At 34.9% G+C, this 13457-nt stretch overlaps 2 protein-coding genes across 3 annotated transcripts in view; one reads left to right on the forward strand and one right to left on the reverse strand.

Moving 5' to 3' along the window:
• The window catches only part of LOC145279604 (uncharacterized), a 76248-nt gene that overhangs the window by 33791 nt on the left and 29000 nt on the right, over positions 1–13457 (forward strand). The window lies entirely within an intron of this gene.
• The window catches only part of LOC145279605 (MIT domain-containing protein 1-like), a 155667-nt gene continuing 143096 nt past the window's right edge, over positions 887–13457 (reverse strand). Inside the window, exon 13 of the mRNA XM_080130778.1 lies at positions 887–2566. The gene's annotated coding sequence lies outside the window, so the exon portion shown is untranslated. The remainder of the gene's footprint in view (positions 2567–13457) is intronic.

Consider the following 13457-nt stretch of genomic DNA (forward strand, 5'->3'; position numbering starts at 1 on the left):
ATGCAAAGAAAATATTCCATCTTGCTGAAAAAAACCCCCAAAACAATTTAGCTATGAAAGATATAGTAGTCATCGTAGTAGTAGTAGTAATATCAGTTTCTTGAAAAGTGACAGTCTTTACTTTGGCATGCAATATACATGACCAACTGATCTCGACTCTGTCTGATTTATATATGCAGATTATAAAGACGAGCGTTGATAGAAAAAAACAAAACCAACGACAAAATGAAATGGTGTGCATCAAGAAGAAACCAGAAAAAAATAAAATGAAAAACAATGTGGAAAGGAACAGTGAAAAAGATGATGTTTATAGTATCTCAGCCACTCAATGCTGGTTTAGTATTATTAGACTGAGTTAGTGTTCAGGAGTAATGGAGATACTTAGTTTATTAAGACCTCTGATTAAAAAAAAAAGAAGTGTGATTTTAATGTTTGCGAAACAATGAGGAGGAGGGGGAGGAGGAAAAGGATGTACCTTTTTTATGATTTGATAAAAAATTGAGTAAACTTTTTTTTTTTTTTTACTTACATTCCTGCTTCCATTTTACATCAAATCAGTGCCAACTTATAAACATTTTTTTTTTTTTTTTTGCTTCTATAATTTTATACATCTTATTGAATTTTTCAACTTATACTGCATTTATTTTTCTCTTTTTATCTACCAAATATTATAAATGCTTCCTGGTGTAAAAAAAAATGTAAAAATATGAAAGGCATCATATATTGAACATGGACTTTTTTAATCATTATTCAATTAATTGGATTTGTATTTCACTCAAATTGTATTATATATTTAAGAAAATATATTTAAATAAAAAAATTGTTTTGAATCAAAATAAAAAAATTCTTTTGACAAAATTGATCTTTTTTTTTAATTTCATTTATTTAGGAGATTAATTGATGAAGGTTGATTTTTATAACCAGGCAAAAGTCACAAATATCACATGTTAGAAATACAGAAAAAATTATCCTGTTTATAAAAATAGTTTGATAATCTTTGTTTTATGACAGGAATGATTTGAAGAGAGGGGTCACGTCTTGGCTAGTGCATCTGTGCCACAATGACGCAGCTTCTTTTGAGGGAGCTGGGGGCTTCTACATTAATGAACCTTGTGCCTAACTTGATCTGCACTTGTGCGGTGCAAATGTGTTAAACAGGTGTTTGTGATTTTGAAAATGTTCTGCTATGACTCAAGCCAAGAATGACAGTTTGTTTATAATATTGAACCAAGGCAAAACGATATAAGACCTTAAAATTTGAAAGGTCAAACCCGGAGAACTCATCAACGAGGCGTTCGAAAACAAAACATTGCGTAAAACGCATCTCGCTCTCTATTTCTCTCTTTCACTCCCCTTCTCTCTCTTTCAATGAAGATAGAGAGAATTAAATATAATTTCATTGTTTTTAAACAGTTGATGCTTGCATTCTGGGGTCGGTGGACACGACATAGCATACGTCTGGTTTCATCTGGTCTTTATAAAAATATGCTCCTCATTGTTAAATCTCAAATTATATTTTTATAAAAATGCATTTGTCCACTATTTTTGTACAAGCGTTTGATTTCAGCATGCCATTAATGCCGATGATTCGAAGATGCCTGTAACGACGCAATGCAGAAGCGACCCATGCCAGCCAGTTATATGACATATCGACCCGTTTTTGTTGATGTTTTCAACATGTACCTATCGTTAGATATTGTTGAATATTGTTTATTTCCCGGGGAGCTTGTTGCGTTCCCAGGACGTTCCTAAACCAAGTAACTTTCCCGGGGAAGCGATAGTAACATACACCAACCTTTCTCTATTATACAGGGTGCAAATAAGAATTTTTAACTTAATAGGTTCTGCACTATTTGTCAAGCTCAGGCCCCTGAAGCATTTCCAGTGTTGCACCCCCGTGCTCACATTATAAGTACTTCCGTGGATGTGCTCTGATCAACTTACTTCTTAACATAAATACCTTGATCCACCTGACTAAGCGCAAAATCCTACACTTTCACTGTAGAGGTCTCTAGATGCCGTTCACAAAATGTGCAATGACTAAGGCTACGACATCAAAATATTCTTTTCATTGTTTTGACTCTCGAATATATATCCGACACAGACGTAGTTAATCAATCGAGAACCACATCACTCTATATAAAAGCATATAAGATATCAACAGATACACACTCGAGAGTCAACACAATGAAAAGAATATGCTGTTGTCCTAATGTTCTAGTGATGATCTGAAGGAAAAGATAGCTCTGAACTCCAATGTCATGTGTGGGAGATGACGGGGACAGGTGCGTTCTATTGATAAGTCGTCTCTACAAAGAAATTGTTGCAGATGACAACACCTTTTGAGGTAGAGGATTGATTCTTCTACTTTGGAGGTACACAGTTTGTAGGTGATGGATGGAAGCAGCAAGTGCGAAAATTTTGTGAGCTGTTCTTATCTACATCCGGGTAAGTTGTGTCGTAGTTGTATCAAGAAGGTCATGTTATATGGCAGCAAATACTTAGCTGTCACTCAATCCTCACTCGTCTGATTGCAGTGCAACGATAAATCCATGATGAGATGAATCTGCAATGCAAAATATGACCGAACATATTAGTAAAGAAAAAACTGTCAAAAGCATGTGATAGTCTTTTTCTCACCCCACACAAGGACAGTTAGACACAAGGTTAATTTTTAATCTAAGGAAAATCGAACTCCTCAAAAAGAGCCACTCTGGATTAAGACAAATAAAAAAAAATTGCTTCAGTTTAAGATGACAAAGGGAGATAATTCTGTACCATTGACCACTTTTTTTTTTATGCCGAAAAAAAAAAAACAACAACAAAAAAAACTTTTACAACAGCAATATATACACAAAAGTAACTTTTCCATGAGGAAAAGGAACAATAAAAATAAAATTAAACTATAAAGTAATACTGAGAAAGACCAGAACGTCAAAAGGTCTTTTTAGATTTAATTTCAAGACTAATTGTTCGCCAAATTCATTTCATCTGGTAAGGGAGATAACTCTTATTTTCCTTAATGACAGTTTCCTACTTGCTTGCTTTGCTACTATAGCAAAGTTAGACACAAGACATTTTTTTATGTGGTGGATATCTGATTCCTCAAAATGAGTCCTTTATGATATGGCAAAAATTAAAATTGCTACAGTCAAGGATTTCTCTTTCTTTGACTGATGACAGAACATATACTATGTTTTAAATTCTTCTAAATCTATTTAAGAATAATTGCAATCTTGTAATCACAATGCCCATCAGCAACAGCGATAATTCAGGATTTTCGATTTTTAATCTGTGTTTGGTTTATACACTTAGTGCTGATTGGTACAAAACAAGTATTCTACTTCGCTTGACCAATCAGAGGCCACCTTTCAGACAATCATAGCACATAATAGAAGTTGATAAAAAGAATTAACATATGGTTTACTTCCTTTGGCAACAAGTCCACCATGGCTCATGCCAACCCCTTTGGTTCTGGATATGACTTTAAAAGATATTCAATAGTGAGGCTCCATTTGGGGGCTGTGGGGAATGTGGAGTTGACCCTTAGTTACCATTGCTCCCAGCAGGTCCACTTTGGCCCAAAGTGGTAAACTGGTAATACCTGTTAGGGCATCTGGTTCTACCACATCAGGCTGTCTGAAGATATTAGCTTCCTGACCAAAAATGCAACGAATATTACAGGCGACTAGGGACCGCCTGATATATTATTCCCTTGACTCTTCCTCCTTTGGAGGGAGGAGGTTCAAATGCATAAGGTGAACGCCATAAAACAACTATGAACTTCTCTCTTGCGGTGCAACAGACCCCCTCCTTGAGCCTTTGCCAACTTTGACAAGAAGATACATTATCCATCAGGGGAGTTCAGCAGCATAAATGTTTATTTACATTACATTTAAATGTCTGAATGATGGTATTGTCAAAGAAGCAGGGAGCAGAGAGGGAATTACAATATTATAACATTTCTACAATAACATTTTACTTGAAATTTTACAACACAATTTTTTATTTAAAAAATGATAAGATATCTGCTATGGATTGTGATTGCCTAAGTCCATACTTTTAGTTAAAGAGTAATTTAGTGTCTTTAAGGAATAAATAATAATAATAATTTTTTTTGTAGTTGAATAATTTTATAATTAATTAAAGGAAATAACTCTAATTATTGCAGTAGAGCTATTAACATAATCATTGTGTTTATAATTGAATAATGATAGCGTTAAAAACGAGAAACATTTTAATTGGCTCTGTTACGGTATTAATTGTAGAAACAATTCACTGTATTTATTAGGTATGTGCAAAATGAATGCCGATGCTCAAAATGTATAAACATTTTGACCTCTCCCATTACTTAAAAATTCACTAAAAATCAGGAAATTAACCAATTTTAATGAAATATTCAGTATTTATCAAATAATGATCGCAGAATATAATGAATCTATTATTTTTATTTAAATCTTAGAGGAAATGTATTATTTCTGTTAAACAAAAAATACTTTTACTAAAGTTATGGTTTTCAGTAGTAAAAAAGAAAAAGTGCATGAATTGTTTAATTTTTACAGGAATATTACGAAAAAAGCCCCTAAAGTCCGTATTAATGAATTCAATACAACTCGAAACAAATGAATTTCTTGAAGTACCGATATTATCATTGAATAAAGCATTGTTTATTTAATATTTTCACAAAAAATTATAATTGCAAAAAATATCTCTTTTTTTCTTTAAATTACAGGTTTCACATAATTTTTATATATAATATTCTAATATTTTCCTTGCTTGCATGAATGTGAAACTTTCAGCGTAACATAATTTTTACATAATCTTGAAAAACAAAATAAAAAATTTTAATTTCAAGACAAGAACATAGAAAAATAATTAAATTAAAAAATGGTAAAAATGATACAAACGTTCAGGATAGGAATGTACGGATGCTCATCTGGGGGAAAAAAAAAGAAAGCCAGCACCTCTTATCTCCTTTTAATTATATGACCTCATTTTCAGACAGCCTTTCGACTGTCTCAGATTTGGGGCTTCTGTATAATCGATGTTTACAAAACTTCTGTGTGTTGTGATTTTTCGAAGGATAGAATCCTTCGAGTTTTGGGGCTAATCAAGCTATTTTTTGTACAAACGAGGTGTTCTTTTAATTTTTTTGTACTTAATTCAATATCTTAGGACTTTACTAATTATCTTTGAAATAGACCCAGAAAACTAATATTTGTCTTTCAAAGGATTTTTACAATGAATTTATTTAATTTTCAAAATTTAACTGAATTGGTTAGCTCACCGTAAAAATATTTTTCATAACTTTTTCTTTCACGTGAAGAAATATTTTTTTCCTTTTGAAAATTAACTTTAGTCTTTAATCTTTCAAATACAATCAAAAAATAGTCGGAAACCTACAAAAAAAATTATGATAAATTGGCTTTCAAACTATGTCCCCTATATCTTTATTCGACCGTTTTTGTCCATACCTAGTATTTATAGTTGAATAATATAATTATCATTATACAGGGAAAATTTGCGCTGTTTTGAAGTCACTATGTTTGTTTGTAAAAATCTGATAATTAAACAAGAGAAATAATTTTAATTGACACATTTTATTAATTAAAAGTAATCACTGTGTTTGTAATTGAGTCCCTCAAGGGAGATTACTCGATTGATTTCTCGAATTAAGTTAAGTGAGTCAAACAAGGGAGATTACTCGAGTTGACGTGGTGTAGATATTAAAGATTAAAATCGATGTTCTTATAATGTTATAATTGGGTACGGGCAAAAATGGGCGGACAAAAATAGGGGGGCATAGTTTGAAAGCCGATTTATCCTAATTTTTTTGTAGGTTTCCGACCACTTTTTGATTGTATTTGAAAGATTAAGGACTAAACTTAATTTCCAAAACGAAAAAAATATTTGTACACGTGAAAAAAAAAAAGTTATGAAAATGTTCTCACAGCGAGCTACCTAATTCAGCCAAATTTTGAAGTTAAATAAATTCATTGTAAAAATCATTTAAAAGATAAATATTAACCTTCTGGGTCTATTTCAATGTAAAGTAAAGTCCTAAGATATTGAATTAAATAAGGTAAAAAAAAAAAACACCATGTTTGTACAAAACAAATTAATTAGCCAAAAAACCGAGTGATTCTGCCGTTCACAAAATGCAACAAACTAAAATTTTATAAACACAGAATATACAAAGGCCCAAAATTTCAGGCAGTCGACAGACTGTGAAAATGACGTCATGTAATTAAGAAGGGGTGTGATAGTTTTCTTTTTTCCCAGACGTGCATCCGTACATTCCGATCCTGAACGTTTGTATCATTTTTACCATTTTTTAATTTAATTATTTTTCTATGTTCTCGTTTTGAAATTAACATTTTTTTATTTTGTTTTTCAAGATTATGTAAAAATTATGTTACGCTGAAAGTTTCACATTCATCCAAGCAAGGAAAATATACGTTTGTATAAATATTTCCATTTTTTAATTTAATTATTTTTCTATGTTCCTTTTTTTTTAATTAATTTTTTTAAAATTATTGTTTTATATTATATAAAAATAAAATCTTGCATAGGAAAATTATGCGAAACCTGTAATTTAAAAAAAAAAGTAGAAATATTTTTGCAATTATATTTTTTTGTGAAAATATTAAATAAACAATGCTTAATTCAATGATAATATCGGTAGTTTGAAAAATTCATTTTTTTCTGAGTTATATCGAATTCATTAATACGGATTTTAGGGGCTTTTTTTTTTTTTTCGTAATGTTCCTGTAAAAAGTAAGTTTATTTTTATTCTTACAAATTACGATGCTTTATTTATATATAAAAAGCAAAAATAAATTCTTGCGCTTTTTATTTACTACCGAAACCCATAACTTTAGTAAAGGTGTTTTTGTTTAAACAAAATGATACATTTCCACTTATGTCTGGCTTGTGATCGTCTATGCTATATAAAATGGACTGTTATTTCATTTTAAAATGAATACGAGACATTTTTGTTTATAATAAAGATTTTGTTTATTTACTATATACACTTCAACAAATGACGGCAGTGGAGTTTAGTGGCAGATGGTGGGTCGCAGAATTCTGTGTCAATCTGTGTCTCGCTTCTGTCTCTCTGTCTCACTTTCTTTCTCTCTCCTCTTTTTATTGGTATCACTTGGATCTATTAACCTTTTTCTCACCAGCTTGTTTATTGCACTTTTGCTGATTTTGATCTGATCCATGACCGATTGGCGTCATAGATATAGGTCGTTCCCGGGATTTCCCATTGTTCCTTTTTGTTTGCCTGGATACAGCTTGGGTCACCTTTCTTGGAATTGACTTATTGATCTTATTGATTAGCAGAACAAACGATAGGAAATTATTCACAAAGACACACAAAAGGAAACTGACATAGGGTTGTTAGTCAAGGTGTGGTAATGAATAGGGATAAAAAGACCGAACATATATTTGTAGTTTACAGTCATTTTAAGGAGTGGCAGAGAGTTTTGTGACAGTTTACTACAGTGAAAGAAATAATTGCAGACAGTTTTGGGTTGGCGATGATTGACAATAGTTACAGTTGAGGACAGTAGCCAGTTGGGCCCAGACGAATGCAGGTTGTAGCTTGAAGAAGATCCCTAGACGTAAAAGATCTTTCTACTCCAGTAGTTTCTTCCCCAGAACCGCTAAACTCTGGAATTCCATTCCAGGCCCCTGCTTCCCCAACTGTACTGACATGCAGAAGTTCAAGTGTAACGTGAACCGACATCTTGCTGTCCAAATCCCAACATAGTACCCCAGTAGTTCTTGACCCTGATAGTAGCCCCCTACACCAAACTGGCAATGTGCCTTGTTTGGGGTGAAAAAGTAATAAAAAAAAAGAAAAAAAAAAAAGAGATGAGCTGAGCTGACGACAACTGGCGAGTACAATTTCTATTTTTTGAATAAACCGAGGCAAAAGTGAACATGACAATTTAAACAGTTTTTATTTTCATCATAACAATCATTGTCAAAACATGTCAGAGGTGCCATTGCTTCTTTCTTCATGTGAACTACTGTTTTTCAAAACACTGTGGACTTTCTCGTCGGTCCGTTTTTCATTTCTGTAGATAATATTTTTTTTTTTTTTTTTTTTACACAGAGATCACCACTTATCAAGGCCCGGAAGCCACTCAGGGATAAGGGTTATTGCAAGTACATTACGTTAGTGAGGAGATTTGATGAAGTGTTTACTTAAGGGGGCGGTTCATTAGGAATTTGTTAACATTAGACTTGAAGACATCCAAGTTGTAGTCCGGAGGGAAGCAGGCAGACGGAACAGAGTTCCACAGGCGTGCAGTTCTAAGAAAGAAGCTTTGTTCATGAAATCCGCGTTTTGATTTAGGCACAGATATAGAGTGGGGGAAATTTTTCACAGTGGATTCAGCTAGACGGGTGTTTTTCGTGAAAGATTGGCGAGGGGGGGATCAGGGATTGGAGTTCAGACGAGCACCTGCCATGAAAATAACGATAAAACAAGGATAGGCTTGCAACGTCTCTTCTGTGGGAGAGGGGTTGCAGGGTAGAGAAAAGGGCATCCCCCACTAAACCAAGAAGTCTATTTTGTACTCTGTCAAGGCATGATAGGCTGTTTTTGGCAGCTCCTGCCCAGATATGGCAGCAGTATTCCATCCTTGGCCGTACTTGGCTTTTATATAGATAGAGAATTGCATCAGTAGTGAGATATCTTCTGGAGCGGCAGACGAGAGCCATCCATCACAATTGATGCCAGCTGGGGATCAGAGCGTTGATGATGTAAGGATAGGAGTTTGGTTTTGGATGCATTAAAGGTAACTAGCCACATCTTCCCCCACTGAACCACGCGCTCAAGATCAGAGGAGAGAGAATCAGATAGAACTTCGTCATTTACAGCCTTTGATGTGTTGCCATAGATGGTCGTGTCATCAGCATAGATGTCAACGAATGATTTAAGTATGTGTTTAGGGAGGTCATTGATGTAGATCAGGAACAGAGTTGGGCCCAGGATTGACCCCTGAGGGACTCCAGCATTTATATTGCAGGCCTCCGATTTTTGACCATCTACCACTACTCTTATGAGCCTATCGGAGAGAAATGATTTAATGATTGAGAAAACATTTCCAGTTATACCGTAGCTGGAAATCTTGTGAAGTAGACCCTTATGCCATACTTTGTCGAAGGCCTTTGATATGTCAAGAGCAATTGCCCTAGAAAGGAAGCCTTTGTCAAGAGATTCACTAATCCTGTGGGATATAACAGTCAGCACATCTGCGGTAGATCTTGCAGAGCGGAAACCATATTGTGTGTCACTAAGAAGGTTATTCCTGCTGAGGTGGTTGACTATTTCTCTATTTAATATGGATTCCAGCAACTTACTCATAACACACAGAAGACTTATTGGTCTGTACTGAGAGGGAGATGACTTATCACCTGAATTCTTAAATACAGGGCAAACTGATGAGGTCTTCCAGGGGGTCGGAAAGCACTTCTCCTTAAGGCAGCGCTTAAATAGTTTCGTAAGTATGGGAGCAAGTTCTGGTTGAAGCTTTTTTAACACTATAATTGGGATGCCATCATGGCCAGTTGCTTTACTGGAATCTAGGTTCTTTATTAGCTTGGCGACCTCATGCACGGATATTTGTATGTTACCTAGCTTGTTCTGTGTTATAGGAGGAAATATGGGGAGTTGATGGCCTTAGTCGCATAGGGTAGAATTAGCTGCAAAGTTCTTTGCAAATAGTTTGGCCTTGTCTGACGCTGACGAGATGACCTCTGGTCCATTGATAATGGTTGGGATAGAACGCACACTTCTGTTCAGGATCCTATTTGTTATTTGCCAGAACTGGTGGGAACCAAGCCGCTGATCAGCTACCTTGGATTTAACAGACTGGGCATATAGCTCTCTTGCATTTTTTATTACTCTTTTACAGTGGTTGCTCGCAGTCCTGAAAGCAGCTTTAGTCTCAGTGTATCTATTACGTTGGTAGCTATGGAAAAAGTGGTTTCTGTGCGCGATAGCAGCAGCACATTCTGGGGAGAACCATGGCTGGCTGTTAGGTTTTTGTTGGAATTTTTTAGATGGTATGAATTGGTCTATGCCTACAATTAACCATTCGGTCAGCTCTGATACTATAGAGGACACTTCCTTTTTAAACATGGAGTGCAGAGGTAAATCAGATATGAATGTACGGAAGCTATCCCAGTCAGCCATAGAGTATCGGTATATAGTACGGTGGAGGGGTACGTCTGGGGGCTTCTTACATTTCGTTTTTATCTTAACTGATACGACGGAGTGGTCGGAGGATCCTAGAGGAGAATGAACGGTACATGAACATAGCTCAGGGGACGTTGAGAGAAAAAGGTCTAAGAGGCTTGCATATTGATTGGGTGTATCGGGCACATGGGTGGGTTCGCGAACAATCTGAGTGAGGTCATAAGCAATGGCAAAATCATGACAAAACCTCCCCTCATCATCTGTCTTATTTGAATGGGTCAGCCATTCCACGTTATGGACGTTGAAGTCACCACAGATGTGGATGTTAGCCGAGGGATGTGAAGACAGTATGTGGTCTATTTTCTCAGATATGCTCTTAAAGATAGTAACTCCACTGTTATGGGGCCTATAGAGGGCAAATATAAATGCAGTGGTGTTAACAAGTGCAACCCTGAAGCACATATAGGGTAAATTAGGATCTTCTCTAGAGATATCCCTGCCACATGGGAAGCCATCCTTAATGTAGGCACATATTCCATGCCCATGGCGATCTTGGGAGTCAGATTTAGCTGTTAAATTGGAGTATCCATTAATTATAAACTCATCTAGGGAAGTGGTCGGCCCGATTCCAGTTTCACATAGAAATAATATGTCCGGTTTCGTCTCCTGTAATTGGGTTTCAACCTCTGGAAGGTTGGAACGTAGACCCCTGATATTGGAGAAGGAGACCTGGTAGTAGGGGTCTACGCTGGAAGATGGGGTTCTAGGTTTAATCGAGTTTTTATTCTGGAGATATTTCATGTTGAGGTTTGGGGATTTGTGGAATAGGTCGGCATACTTGGTTAGAGCAGTACAGAGAGGGAAAGTAAGAGAGAAAAAGACAGGAAAAATATTTTTTATTTGTAGCACACGAAAAGGTAAAGCCGTAACAATTACCCACTAGTATGGCATCGAGAGGCCCCACCAGAGACTACTGCATGGTCCAGATCCACTCACCAAATGGCAATACAGCAGTCCCAGTACTTTGCGCCTGCTGATAGGACAGCCTCCTTAGTGGTTAATCCAAGGTTCGGGTCCCTGACTATCAGGCGGATAACGTCAGCCCAGACAAAACGTTTACCTCCAGCACCCTTACTAGTGACATGGCAACAAGGACAGACAAAGACAGAAAAATATCCGACATCTCAGACTACTGGTCATCAAGTAGTACCGACCTTTAAGCAGCTTTTTCTTCACCCTTTGTCAGAAAAATCACTCATTGAATGAGGACTGAATGACAAAATAGGAGAAGCGAGAGTTACTGGAGCTGCCGATAACACATCCACTGTATTATCTACTCTCCATTAAAAAAAAAAAAAAAAAAAAAAAAGGGGGGGGGGGAGGAAGGGGAATGGGTACAAGTGACTTATTTAAGTAGTAAGTCCGGTGCGAAGTTAATAATTCATGACACTTTTGGTGATAATCTCCCCTCCCATATTAATGGGTGGGGGTTTGTCGTTATCTATCTAGTTTGAATCATTAAAGTTTCATCTTATAATTAATTAAAATCCAATAATTAACTATTATCAATTTGTAAAGTCTGCTAAATATAAATTTATATTAGAGTTTAAATAATTATTCAAGGTTTTAATTTAGGAGGTTCGTTTCATGAGTGACTGTTTCTTTGCACTGTATTATATTTCGAATGTACTTGAACATAAGGCTAACTATATAAAATAGTATGATTCGCCAGCAAGAAGAAAGTATTTTCAATACAGGCAAGCTTGCAGTAATAGTATATATTAAGTATACTACTTAATAAAGTCCTAAGTTTATCTACTCTAGAGAATAATTTCCGGCATTTTTTTTTTTTGTTTTGTTTTTTATTAAAAATAAATGTTACTGGCATTATTTTCATTTTAAATTAAAAGAATTTAACTTAAAAATAAAAGTTGTTTAAATTATTTGTCATTTTAAATTATAAAAATTAATTTAAAAATAGAAGTTGTTTAAATTATTTTTTCATTTTAAATTAAAAAAAATTAACTTAATAATAAAAGTTGTTTAAATTATTTTTTCATTTTAAATTACAAAAATTTAACTTAATAATAAAAGTTGTTTAAATTATTTGTCATTTTAAATTATAAAAATAATTTAATTTAAAATAAAAATTATTTTAGTGATATTTCATTTTTTTCTAGCATTTATTCTACATAAGTAAAAATCAAAGTTGTTCAAATTATCATGTTACGAATGACGTCATGTAATTAAAAGGGAGGAAGGGTGTGATAGTTTTCTTTTTAACTTCAGGTGCATACATATACTGTTGACGTGGTGTAGATATTAAAGATTAAAATCGATGTTCTTGTAGCCTTATAATGTTATAATTAGGTACGGGCAAAAATGGACGGACAAAGATAGGGCGACCTAGTTTTGAAAGCCTTGGTTCATTCCGTTTCACTCACTCTTGGTTTTTAATCACAAGATCCAGTAGATATCTCACTGCTGATGCAATTCTCTATCTATATAAAAGCCAAGTACTGCTGCCATATCTGGACAGGAGCTGCTAAAAACAGCCTACCCTGCCTTGACAGTGTACAAAATAGACTTCGTAGATTAGTGGGGGATGCCCTTTTCTCTTCCCTGCAACCTCTCTCCCACAGAAGGGATATTGCGAGCCTGTCGTTGTTTTATAGTTATTTCCATGGCAAGTGTTCGTCTGAGCTCCAATCTCTGGTCCCTCTCTCCTCGCCAATCTTTCACGAAAAACACCCGTCTAGCTGAAACTACTGTCAGTAATTTTCCCCACTCTTTATCTGTGTCTAAATCGAAACGTAGATTCCATGAACAAAGCTTCTTTCTTAGAAGTGCACGACTGCGGAACTCTCTTCCGTTTGCCTGATGTCTTCAAGTCCAACATAAACAAGTTCCTGATAAACCGCACACTTAAGACACTTTATCAGATCTCCATTACTAACGATTATTACGATATTGTCCCATTGATTACTCCTCCGGACCTTGATAAGTGGTGACTTCCATGTAAAAAAAAAAAAAAAAAAAAAAAAAAATCAAGGCTATTTTTTGCTCTACAAAATTGCTGATGGCATCCATCTTGATTCTTACACGATTAAAATGTTTATACATCTAGTTTCGATTGGGTGAAATAAATTAAATTTTTCCTAATGTATTAAATGATTCCTCATGTATTAATGTTTAAGAAAAGAAACATTTCGAATGCCTTATTTTCATCATATCACCAGCA

Source organism: Euprymna scolopes, chromosome 7 (assembly GCF_053919585.1).
Source record: "Euprymna scolopes isolate OS-2025 chromosome 7, ASM5391958v1, whole genome shotgun sequence".
NCBI classification, from domain to species: Eukaryota; Metazoa; Mollusca; class Cephalopoda; order Sepiida; family Sepiolidae; genus Euprymna; species Euprymna scolopes.